This window comes from Procambarus clarkii, unplaced genomic scaffold (genome assembly GCF_040958095.1).
Source record: "Procambarus clarkii isolate CNS0578487 unplaced genomic scaffold, FALCON_Pclarkii_2.0 HiC_scaffold_95, whole genome shotgun sequence".
NCBI classification, from domain to species: domain Eukaryota; kingdom Metazoa; phylum Arthropoda; class Malacostraca; order Decapoda; family Cambaridae; genus Procambarus; species Procambarus clarkii.
In genome coordinates this window covers 1,137,644-1,149,595 of record NW_027189128.1, presented here as the reverse complement: position 1 = coordinate 1,149,595, position 11,952 = coordinate 1,137,644, and the positions used below count along the sequence as shown (strand labels likewise).

The 11,952-nt window shown below is 42.0% G+C and overlaps 1 long non-coding RNA gene across 1 annotated transcript; it reads right to left on the bottom strand.

Annotated features, from left to right (window-relative positions):
- Nucleotides 1-1,836: 1,836 nt before the first annotated feature.
- Nucleotides 1,837-3,121, bottom strand: LOC138360082 (uncharacterized). Its single transcript, XR_011226197.1, has 3 exons — nt 2,370-3,121; nt 2,122-2,258; nt 1,837-2,013 (listed from the first exon to the last, which is right to left on the bottom strand). It is a non-coding gene; the product is annotated as an uncharacterized lncRNA (long non-coding RNA).
- Between the last annotated feature and the right edge of the window lie 8,831 nt (nt 3,122-11,952).

Sequence of the window (11,952 nt, the reverse complement as noted above, 5' to 3'; positions counted from 1 at the left end):
GCTACGAGGCCCCTAGGTGTGTGTGTGTGTGTGTGTGTGTGTGTGTATACTCACCTAATTGTACTTACCTAATTGTGCTTGTGGGGGTTGAGCTTTGTCTCTTTGGGCCCGCCTCTCAACTGTCAATCAACTGGTGTACAGGTTCCTGAGCCTACTGGGCTCTATCACATCTACATATGAAACTGCGTATGGAGTCAGCCTCCACCACATCACTTACTTGAGCATTCTATTTATTAACTGTTGTTGTTGTTAAAGATTCGCTGCCTGGAACAGGAAGTTCCAAGTAGCACGGGCTATGGTGAGCCCGTAGATTTATTAACTACTCTGACACTCAAAAAATTATTTCTAACGTCTCTGTGGCTCATCTGGGTACTACGTTTTCACCTGTGTCCCCTTGTTCGTGTCCTACCCGTGCTGAAGAGTTTGTCTTTGTCCACCCTGTCAATTCTCCAGAGAATTTTGTAGGTGGTTATCATGTCTCCCCTTATTCTTCTGTTTTCCAGGGACGCGAGGTTCAGCTCCTTTAGCCTTTCCTCGTTGCTCATTCCTCTCAGTTCTGGGACATAGCCCATCCCTAGTAGCTCTGGGATGAGCCTCGTTTCAAACTTTTCCAGTTTCCTTGTGTTTCTTCAGGTGGGGACTCAATGATTGTGGAGCATACTTCGAGACAGGTCTCACGTAGGCAGTGTAAAGTACCCTAAAAGCCTCCTCACTTAGGTTTCTGAATAACTTTTGCCAGTGCAGAGTATGCTGCTGTTGTTATCCTTTATATATGTGCCTCAGGAGTTAGATTAGGTGTTACATCCACTCCCTGGTCTCATTCTCGAATCGTCATAGGTAGGCACTTCCCCTTCACTTTTGTACTGTCTCTTTGTTCTCCTATCACATAATCCCTATTCCATAACTTTACATTTGCTCGTGTTGAACTCCAATAACCATTTCTCTGACCATCCCTGCAACCTGTTCAAGTCCTCTTTGAGGAATCTATAATCCTCATCTGTCATAACTCTTCTCAGTAATTTTGGGGCATCTGCGAACATCGACATGAAAGATTCTACTCCTGTAAACATGTCATTTACGTAATTTAGAAACACAATTAGTCCCAGCACCGACCCTTGAGGTACTCCACTCATTACTGTTCGCCGGTCCGACTTCTCGCCCTTTACCATTATTTTCTGGCTCTTTCCTGTTAGATACTCACCTAATTGTGCGTGCGGGGGTCCAGCTTTGTCTTTTTGGTCCCGCCTCTCAACTGTCAATCAACTGGTGTACAGATTCCTGAGCCTATTGGGCTCTATCATATCTACATATGAAACTGTGTATGGAGTCTGCCTCCACCACATCGCTTTCTAGAGCATTCCATTTATTAACAGTAGTATAATCTGAGCCAGATAGGCGCACTTAACAAACAATGGGGGGTACTTATCAGACAATGGAATCAGAGGCGGGGAGCCAGATAGGCCCACTTATCGGACAAAAGGAATCAGAAGCGGGGTGACAGATAGACCCACCTCAAATTGTAGTCTACGGTGTGCCCCACCACATTTCACTTACACTGTGTCATCTCCGTTTAAACACTACACTCATTATAAATATATAGGACTAATTAAGGATATATATATATTCGAACAAGTCTGAATGGCCCCTCCCTTATATGGGAGTATTTAAGGAGTATTAAACTATAAATCCTCCCCCTCCCCCAAAGGTTAAAGAAAACATCAAATAATTTATTAAATGCTTTATTAGGTAAAAACTACAAAATGTATAAGTAATTATGTTAGTTAATAATTGTAGTTTACAGAGTGCTCTTGCCATATTTCACTTACTACAGCTCTACCCCTCCCCTCCCTATCCCACACCCCCCTCCTCGTCTGAGTAGAATTGTGACGATTCCTCATCAGTGAAGAGTGGGGGAAGGTCTTGAGCCCCATCCCCCCCCTCTCTTGGGGGGGTGGGGTGAGTTGGGTGGACACCTTTTGGCTGAGTTTCCTCCTCTCTCTCATCGGAAGTGTTCTGGAAAGAGATGGGGGAAATAATTTATAGTGATTAAAGGTTTTTTATATAATTATATATTTTATTAGAAAAATATTATATTTTTCTCTAAGAACAACTAGTACATACCTCTCCCCCAGCAGGAGCGGCCTTGTGTCCTCTACAGCAGGCGTCGTCAATTAGACTACGTAACAGCATCTTGTTTGGGGCAGACCCCCCACGTAGAATTACTACTCTACAAATGTGGACGGGTCCCAAGAACTGCACTGGAGAAAAACATAAGAGGTGAAATAGAGGATATACAAACTTTTTTTTTTTTATTGAGGGAAATAAAACATAAAATAAATCTATTAGCAGAAAGATAGGGTAATACTAACCAGGTCCTTCAAGGACTTCAATCTTCCCCGCAGGTGTTTTTTGAGAGACACCTCCCATTTCGTAGGAGGAAGACAGTCTTCTGAGGGGGGTGGGTGGGGGAGAGGGGTTTTTATAGGAGGCTACACCCCTTGTTAGGTAGGTTGCCTAGCTAACAAAAATATTCTCTACACCACCTATAAGAACCAACCCCTATACCTCTACAAAATGTCCTAACACAATGATGTTTCATAGGAAAATATCGTCTTGCATAAGCAAGGGCTCGTTTATCATTTAATTTTAAAGTAATGCTTGAAAATACATTATGTAAGTAGTGTACTGTTGAAGGCAACCCCAGGTGGCTCACCCTATGAACGAACATGACGCAATACAGTCCACAGGCGAGAGTAAAATCACTCTGGAGTCTGTAGCGCATTCCAAACACCTTTCTTATTTTGTTAGTTTTAATAAATCCTTGAAAATGACGTCCGTAAGTAACTGGCGATATTGCATAACTATCAAAAAAAAACATCCGATGATTAACTTTATCAACATAAATTCCTACCCAATGTCCCATAGTGATTCTGCTATTTGAAGGTAAAATATTAGTTATGAAAACAATAGGTTTTCTTGAAGATATATTTAAATGTTCTATCTCATCAGCATTATAACAACCTAGGTAGAGTGTTCGATCCCCTAGATTATTTTTTAAATTAATATTTATATCATAACAATTCATTATGTTTTTTTACGCTCGCACGTCACACAGAACAGTTCTCTGCCCATCGATGGATAGTACCCCAGTCGTTTCCCCAAACAGTAAAACCAGTCTGTTATATGTAACACCGCCACCAAATTCAAGCTCCATACGCAAGTTGCCAGATTTCTCCACAGGGAGGGAATCTTTTGCTTGAATGGTGGTTAAGTCAAAGGCGAATATTGATCTTCCCTTATTAAAAGAGTCATAGGACAGTAGTGAATCACGCTCTAAGCCTAATGTCTTCAAAGTTTCATAATAAAGGCGGGAATAATGGTTATCGAAATCGCCACCAATTCGGTAAATTGCATTATTGTTCAAATACATAGCAATACTTTTCAGCTTTGCATTTTCAAAATATAATCCATTACCTTGGTGAAGACCGGCGAAATAATTCATTGGAACGATTATCATGTATATCTTGTGTGGAATTACTTGCGCCCATGGTTGATCAATTAAGAGACTAGTTTGATTCCCTGCTAGAACATATGTTTTAGAAATGGTTCTATTGAAAGTATAGGTTATGGGGTCGGGGGATGCTAACAGTGAGCTGTTCAAGGCCAGGTAAGCACTTGGGTAGGGGAACACCCGCGTCACCCATAACTTAGCATAATCCAAATGCAGGCGATACTTAGAGCCATCGTCCACGCTTGTATTTAGGACCCAGGCATGGGGGGAGAGCTCCAATCTTAGTCGCATATCTATATTATCTAATATGTATTGGTCTAGGGATGATATATCCAATAGGAGGGGGAAACACATCGACAAACCTTTACTTTTTAAATCACCCATAAATTTTTTATCCTTGGCGGTTGCTCCAGTAAAATAAGTATTTGTAAACTCATTAGTGATTATACCATCGTCATCTCTCCAGTCCCTACGAAAGCCTCCAATTCTCCCCAAGGAAGACATTTTTGATGGAGGCATGGAGGTAATTAATTTAATAAACGACCAATAATTAAAATTAGTATTTGTTTCAACTACCTGCTCTCCTAAAACACCTGAACACCTTTAAACATGGTATTTGACAACCCATTCACAAATTCCACATGGTCATCCTCTTCCAATTTTGTGGTATCGTCATCTTTCGTTAAAGATACCTTAAAATCTATAACAATATTAGCTAGATCTAAGAAGGCGCCCTGGGTTCCAGGGATGCGGAATTCTAAGTAATTATCCCGCAAACGTTGATTAATGGGGAGGTTGACAGGTAGAACGTCTATTTGCTGCTTAGAGGCAATTGAACTCTCCACATTACGTATTCTGTTACTTCTAGGAAATTGGTCAATAATACTGGAACTATAATATTCTAGTGGTATTTTCACCCCAGCTCCGCTAGGCTCCCCCATGATCCCTCCGAAAGTTGAAGTATGACTGCTTACGTTAGCGAAAACACATCATTTTTATACCCAAGACCTCGTTTACATTTTTTATTTGTATTTTTTCGCCTAGAGAGTCTTTTAATTTTACCTCCCATTACCAATTTCTTTCCCACACTCTTAAGAGCATAAATACCGTGAGTTCTCAGAGCACTTTTTACATCCCGTTTACCACTGCTTAAATCACCAAGGACATTTTTCCCAAAATCGATGGCGCTAGGTGTTACAGCTTTCATGAAAAATGGTATGGCCCGTCGAGCAATACCAGCCAAGGTCCCAAAGAAACCTCCACCAGATCTGAGATAAGGCGCTTGGAATGTGCGTATGTCATTCATCGCCCCCCCTCTCATCCCATGTCTCCTAGGGGGAGGTGCGAATATCTCCCCGAACTCCCCCTGGGAGGGTGGGTGGAACGGTATTCGCATTCTGAGGTCTCTTCCTATAATAACCTAAGTCGAGGCTAAACACTTCTTTATATATATGTTGCTATACCTTAGGGCGGATATGTAAGACCGCCGTAACCGACCTCCCATCTTCAAAACTAACCATTCGACCAAACTGATCTGTTATTTTAATACTTACTTTCTCCAACGTGTTAGTGTTTAATGTTTTGTACACTAGAGGGTGAGCCCCTCTAGAATATGAGTCATGATAATTGATTGCATCTAAGATATTTACAATCTGCCCTCCGTATCGTTCAGGCTCGATGACGTCACTATAAATGAGTAAATAGTCACAACCCCCGTCAATGTCTGGGGGCGATAAGGCCACAGTCTTGGAGGCTGACGTAATGTCATCTGTTTTTGCTCGATAAATTGTGTATTTGCGACTGCTGTCAAAACCAAGTACATTAGCTATTTTGTGTTTAAATTGAAAGCTGAGAGAATTTAATGAGCCAGTACTTCCACTGTTAAGAGTTGAAGCTAGTAATACCCTCTCTACAGATTGGTCATAGGTGAGGATTGGTTCTTTATCTGAGAAGTATATTTTGAAATCATCCCTAAAGCTAAGCTGCATGTCGGTTGTTATTTGTCGACTAACCACGTCTGTAATGAATTTGATGTTTCTTGATAATATGTTGGTTTTTGGGTGGAAGGTGTATATTAAGTGTTCTGGACTCTTAGAAAGAGTTCCACGTTTAAAAGTGGCATAGATATCTATACCAGAGTCCTCCTCATCTTTGATGATGGCATTAATTCGCCTGGGGAGGAGTATGTTGACTAAAGCCACTTCATGTTTAATGGAAGGGTTTAAATGTAGTGTTGGGATGGTGTTTGTAAATGCTGAACTCGTGTTGTTGTAAATATCTCCTTGATCTAGACTGGTAAGATATATGTAATGTTCTTCCCCCATTGTCCCGTTATGTACTGAAAGGCCAATATACAGGGGATGGGTTTTTGTAAGAAGGGAGAATATAAACAACATAACTTATATTTTATTTTATTAAACTACTTAAAGAACTACAACAGGTGAAGATTCCCACACATTTTTTAAGAATAGTGATTAACCACTCCCCCCTCGCTACTACTACTGCTGGCTGCTGCTACCTCTACTGCTGCTTCCGCCGGGGCTACTGTAGCTGCCACTACCTCAACTTCTTTACTGGAGTGGTGGTTACAGCTTTCGTTGTTTTTTCGGGGGGGAGGATAACAGGAATATTTCCTGCGACTCTCCATCGAGGATGGAGTCGATACGGCGATTCGCCCCCGTTTCAAAGTCGAGGAGTGGCTCAATCCTCCGTTTAACTGAGGTTGACGTTGTAGGGGGTGGTGGAGAGGTGGCGGTGGAGGTGGAGCCGTATTCCTGAGAGTGTTTCTTCTTCCTGGGTGTGGCTAGTGGTGCTGGAGGAGTAGAACGAGAAGAGGTTCTTGGTGTGGTACCACCCTCTCCCACCACGGCGTCGAGCGTTATAGTAAGATTATCAGCACTTGGGTCGTCGAACGGGAGGGGTGCCACTGATGGGGTAACAGCGGCAGGTCGTTTGAGGATGACTAACTCTTTGTTGAGTTTGGCGAGTTCTTGATGAAGAGACAGCAGCATGGGTCCAATGTCCTTGTGCCAGTTGACCATACCGTCGCGGGAAGCCCCTAAGCCGTAGGGTACCACTAGTCGAGTCATGGTTGGGGTTGCCGCCATTAAATTGCCCACCTGTGTTAGGCTCATCTTGAGCCAGTATCTGCGGTTCTTGGCGGTATCCAGGGTGACGTTAGTGACGTAGTGAGTGTCGGCGGAAGTCTGCACTTGTTCCTGGGCTATTGGGTTTGACTCGAAGGGGGCTCCTGCCCCGAATGCAGAAATCAACCCCACAAAAGTGGGCCTGAAGTAAAGGACGGGCTCCTCTATGAGATCTTGTCCGTCGGAGGGGAGAGGGGCTATCTTCACAACAATGTCCCCCGGGGTAGACCGACAACGAATTATTGCCCTATTGGCATTACCCAGTCCTTCACGTTCCACACGGGCGTAGGAGAACGTCTTCCAGATGACGGAAGCCAGTCCATAGGGTCGCACAACAGCAGCTGCCAGGTCGTAGATGATGACGTCCCCCACTCCAAAGGCGTGGGAGTCAGTGATATCGTCGCTGACGGTCTTGATACAAGCCAGAGACATGGTGAGAGGGCGGGTGCGGGGAGCTCGTCGTCGTCAACTGTAGTATAGTGTTCCAGGAGCGGCGGTGGGCGACCTTTAAATACACCTGTGACCCACCTGGGGGGAAAGGGGTGAAGGGGTGTGGGGTAGAGATCACCTTATGTGCCCATATACACTCCGCCCAGACTCAAAGGCTGTAATCATATCACGATGTTGGAAGGTTAATTTTCCATCTGCCAAATCTCTGTCTGGATCTCCTGAGATGAATACTCCTCATACCTTTTCACCGTTTCTCCAAATGACTTAAAAAACCGTTCTGGGGGAGCACTCAACACAAGACGGTCATAACAATCCCATAAGGCATATATCAATCTACTTTTGTGTTCGACAAACTTGTAGTAACGTTGAGTAGCAACCAAACGCTTCAATAGGGGAGATTTTTCTCCCACCTCTACTGCCGCAGGGGGGGTAGAAGCTCTCTCCATGGTGGATACACAACTGAATATAAAGTCGTTTAAGATGTGCTTCATATAGGTTTTTTTTCAATACGGTTCCCAATGGGGCCTCCTATGGATACCCCTACCCCTTTTTAACTGTGATCCGGCGCGAGAATTACGTATAAAGGATGGGTCTACACCAGCCACCTTCAGTAAAATCCTTACATCTGCCTTGTCACCCGTCCTAAATTGCCCCTTAGTAAAGGCTATAGTTTTAATTATATCTAAAATATTTAAATTTTGCACAGGCTTTAATAAATTCCCGGCCACTATCCCATACCACCTGTTGACTGTTTTGTTCAAACATGTTCAATAATGTTTTGACGTGGGGAATTTCTCCTATTTTAAAATACACATTTATTAAGTTGTCCAGACTTGGGTTTTGGGGTGTGGTGGTGGTGTCTTTGTGGCGAGAGGGCCCAGCAACAGCTACCCGCATCTCAGGCGGTAGAATGGAATGTATCCTTTTTTTTATTTGTTTTTTTAAAGGGCGACGGTCGCACCTGTCCCGCGTTTTTTGTTGAAAGAAGCCCGCGGCGGCGGGCGCTGTGGGGGGGCGGGCGCTGCGGGGGGGCGGGCAATATCTTTTAAAGGTTGTCTGACCAGTCCCCCTCGTCTGGTAGGGCTATAACGTTCAAAGGAGCTACCGTGGCAACACCGTCCACATGTTGTTGTTGCTGGTGGGGGTGTGGGGGGAGTGTCCACTCTCCCCACACCATCATCACCACCGCTAGAGTCACAGCCAAGGTGCTTACAGCTACCACCAACATTATTAGCCGAATTGCCCCATTTGCTTTCGTTTTTTAAAGAGAAGGACTTATTTCCACCTCTACCACTGGTGGAAGAGGGTGGAGCCACCTCATTAAGAGGCGATGGAGTACTCTCGTTTTTATTAAATAAATATTTTTCAGCAACGAGTCGTGGTACTAGGCAATATTCTTTCACCATTTTTTCTCTTCTTACGTAATTACTTAATTAGAGAGGAAATTAACGATACAGCCAAAGGTAACAGAGCTGCCAATATAGCGCCACCTATAGCGTTTTCTTACGTGCTACAGAACGAATGTCTTTCTGATACCTCTGTAGTCCATTAATTATCTGAGGTTGAACTGGGATGTTTCGTTTCAGAAAATTGGCAAAAATTTCACAAATTGATTCAATTTCCTGTCGTTTTAAAGCCTTGATTAGTTTATTCCGCTTCTTGGGTGATAAATTGTTTAATAAAAATAACAGTTGAAGGTGTTTCTCTACGAGAGAGTCCTGATGAACTGTCATTTTTTTTTTTTCAAAATTTGACGATGTCTTGAGCTTTAATCCAGCAATTGCTGGAATCTGGGTACCCTCTCCACTTGACGAAATATTCTCTGTGTCCTTTCGATGTCTTCCTAGACTGTAATATCGTTATGGGGAAATAGTCTGGAAGCGTTGTTGAAATCAATTCTTGCTCATAAAACATACCACTGATCGGCTCGTTGCTTAAATCTTTGACTTTATAGGTTGGGATTGGTTGTGTTCTATCGATATGAGACACTTGAAATATTTCTTCTGTATTTTGGGGCCAAAAGCCCTTGTGAAATATATTCCTTCGCTTTGCTAGTCGTACATACTGCCCAACCTGCAGTTGTGGACTGATGGAAGTTATGGGGTGGTCATTGTATAAATACATGACCTTAAACTGTCTTCGTATATCTTCAATGTTTTGCAACTTATGGATGGCATGTGGAGTATTTTTTAGTATTCTGTGGAAAGTGTGGTTGTATACATTCACAACTTTTGGAAGGATGTGAATGTATTGTAAAGAATTAGCCTGGGTCATATAATAATACAGTTTATGTTTTAAAGTTTTGATGGCCCGCTCCACTATACTAGATTTCATTTCCGAAAATACACTATATAACTTAATATTTTTCTTATTCAGATAATTTTGAACAGTCCTGTTGTAAAATTCTCTTCCTCGGTCGGTGAATATTCGTCTTACCCCGTGAAACTGAGAGGTTTCCTCTAACATCTTCTTTAGGGCAGCTACCACATCCGTTGAATTTTTTGTTTTTAAAGTTTGAGTCTGCATTAGGCGAGAATAAACATCGACACAAATCAAAATATATTTTACACCACTATTGTATTTTTGTAAACTACAAAAGTCTCCCAAATCACAGGCAATTATGGGGCGGGGTTTAGGAGCTAATATTTTTCGCCGAGGAAATCTAACTAAATTTCTTCTGTGTAATGTGTAAGATCGTTCCCCACGGAGAAATTCCCTCACATCTGCAATACTGATGCTGGTGTCTTTAAGCCTGGCAGCCTTATACAATTTTTGAATTGATCCTGTGAAACCACCCGGGGTAGAAATGTCATTGTAGATGGAGGTAAGAATTGACCGTTTCTGCGTCGTTAAAGGCATTTTTTTTGTTTTTTTTTTGTTTTGTTCACATATGATAAACAATTTCACACTGGTCTTCATTGACAACCCCCGTTCGTAGTTGTAATGTCTCAGGAACTGTCAGATCAACCAATAAATAGCCATACTCTCTCTGGGATATTGCCCGTCGGTATATTTCGACGAAATTATTAATAGTTTTCCGCCCATATAACTGTCCACTTAAAATTTCAAGTTGGGTTATGTCTCTCTGCTTCATTAATATATAATGGGTACAATTCAGAGTTATTGTCCTAGCATATTTCCCCTGGGGAAACAAATTTTGACTAATTAGAATTACAGAAATATTATCGTGTCTGCCTCGGGTGAAGATATTGGCTATAATTGGACTCTGAATGGCTTCCAGGTATAAGTCATCAATTATATACAAAACTGACTCATTTGAAAAAGGATTCTTATACTCTAAAGGGTTAATCAGCCCTTGGGAGAGAGTAACCTTTTTTTGCAAAATGGGGTTCTTTGAAATAGGATGATCAGTATTATTTGCAGTTGACACTATAATTTTTGAGAATTTCCCGTGGTATTTAACACATAAATTTACCACCAGGCTAGTTTTCCCAGAATTGCTAAATCCAGCTACAAATATTCTCGCCGGTTGATGAAAAATATTAAGTTGGTCGTCTGTGGCAGAAGTACACTCCTCCATATTTTCCTCATAAATGATCCAATTACCTGTGGGACAGCCACTTATATATATATATATATATATATATATATATATATATATATATATATATATATATATATATATATATATATATATATATATATATATATATATATATATATATATATATATATATATATATATATATATATATATATATATATATCATTGAAGTTCCTGAAGGAATTGGGGGACAAATTGATCAGCGCTACAAAAGACCAGAGAGCAAAAAGTTTCTTGTTCCAGCGCCTCAGTGTTGCGATTCAGAGGGGAAATGCCTGTTGCGTCTTGGGCACTAGTCCAACTTCAGAGGAATTCGAAGAAGTGTTTGACTTGCAACAATGATCGAACCCGTCTGTGACATTCATCAATGTTTCCCATTGTTGTGTTCTTCAAGAGATCCATAACCTTTAAGCACCTTTTTGCATTATTATTTTTGTATCAACCCATGTATATCTTGTAACCATCAAATGCATAATAAAGCACAAAAAATATTCAAGGAAGGGGGTGGTAGGAGAAAAGCACACAGAAACTGTATTGGAGGGGATCTAAACATTCCCTCTAATGCGTTATGCGTGGTTTCCTCCGAGGCTATGGGTCCCCCTTCTTCCAGCTAGAGGTGGTACTCCCTTCCCATTGTTATATATATATATATATATATATATATATATATATATATATATATATATATATATATATATATATATATATATATATATATATATGAGAGTGGGTGAGTGTGAGTGAGAGTGTGAGTGTGAGTGAGTGTGTGTGTGTGAGTGTGTGTGTGTGTGTGTGTGTGTGTGTGTGTGTGTGTGTGTGTGTGTGTGTGTGAGTGCGTGTGTGTGTGTGTGTGCGAGAGTGAGAGTGTGAGCATGTATTCACCCCCCCCCCTCCCCAAGGAGCGCCACCCTCCTCAGGACAAAGGCGCCCCTACCTGGGTTTTTTGGGGCTCCCATTGAGATGACCTCCAGACGAGAGAAAAAAAAAGTTCTCTATAGCAAGTCTAATCCTTCTCTTTCACACAGGAGCTGAGAGATGTTGCATGTATTGTGTATTCACCCTCCAAGGGGTACCACCCCCCTCAGACCATAAACAGCCTACCTGGGTTTTTTTGCTCAACTCCCATAGAGATGACCGCCAGACGAGAAAAAAAGTTCCCCATAGCAACCCTAACCCTTCTCTTTCACACGACGGCGGGAGGGGTTGTGAGGTATTGTATGTGGCAACACCGCCCCCCCCCCCCCCCCACCTGATCATCAAATATAAGGACACCACACGCC